General features: G+C 43.5%; 1 protein-coding gene and 1 non-coding gene across 2 annotated transcripts in view; one reads left to right on the top strand and one right to left on the bottom strand.

The window, feature by feature from the left end:
- Positions 1–705, top strand: part of LOC116693953 (ovochymase-2) — a 34,012-nt gene that overhangs the window by 5,996 nt on the left and 27,311 nt on the right. The window lies entirely within an intron of this gene.
- trnap-ugg (transfer RNA proline (anticodon UGG)) lies at positions 70–141 on the bottom strand. The gene has a single exon. It is a non-coding gene; the product is annotated as a tRNA-Pro (tRNA).

Here is a 705-nt window from a genome sequence, read left to right as displayed (position 1 = left end):
ATCTGGATGGACTTGATTCTAAGCTGGACTTCAAATGCTCAGTTAGGTATCAACCCCATTTTGCCCTTTGGGCTCATCCGGGATTTGAACCCGGGACCTCTCGCACCCAAAGCGAGAATCATACCGCTTGACCAAGGAGTCACTTAAAACTGCGTTTTTGCAATTTTTCATCACGGAAATGCAGCTCCGATCTGTCATTGACTTGAAAGGCAATGGTTAAGTAGTTTGACATTGGGTCTTTCTATGGCTCCCCTACCAGATTCAGCTTTCTAATTACATTGGACAACAGAATACTTTTGACGCAAAACCTTTTACTAAAATTCAAACTGGAATTTTTCCGTCAAAAATGGTTGGGTTTAGGACGTCATTTCTTATTGACTTTACATTGGCATTGTTTTCCGTCGTGGCCACACAGAATTTTCACACATTCGGTGCCACCACCACCATGCAGTGCGTTGTTAACAGTTTGTGACCATTCATTCCGTGAAATGAACACAACCCCTTTAAGGTAAGGAAAGGCTTGTGGGTGGGCTTACGTTACCATGACAAACGGGACAACAATGGGACGGTTGGGTTTAGGAAAACAAACCGTTGGGTTTAGGGAAGCAATAGACGGTTGGGTTTAGGAAAGCAATAACAGGACTTGAGACAACAACAGGAAGGTTGGGTTTAGGAAAATAACAACAGGATGGTTTTGGTTGGGCT

The sequence above is a fragment of the Etheostoma spectabile genome, chromosome 8 (assembly GCF_008692095.1).
Source record: "Etheostoma spectabile isolate EspeVRDwgs_2016 chromosome 8, UIUC_Espe_1.0, whole genome shotgun sequence".
Lineage (NCBI taxonomy): Eukaryota > Metazoa > Chordata > Actinopteri > Perciformes > Percidae > Etheostoma > Etheostoma spectabile.
Note: the sequence above shows the minus strand (reverse complement) of the source record. Positions and strands in the feature narration are given on the sequence as shown.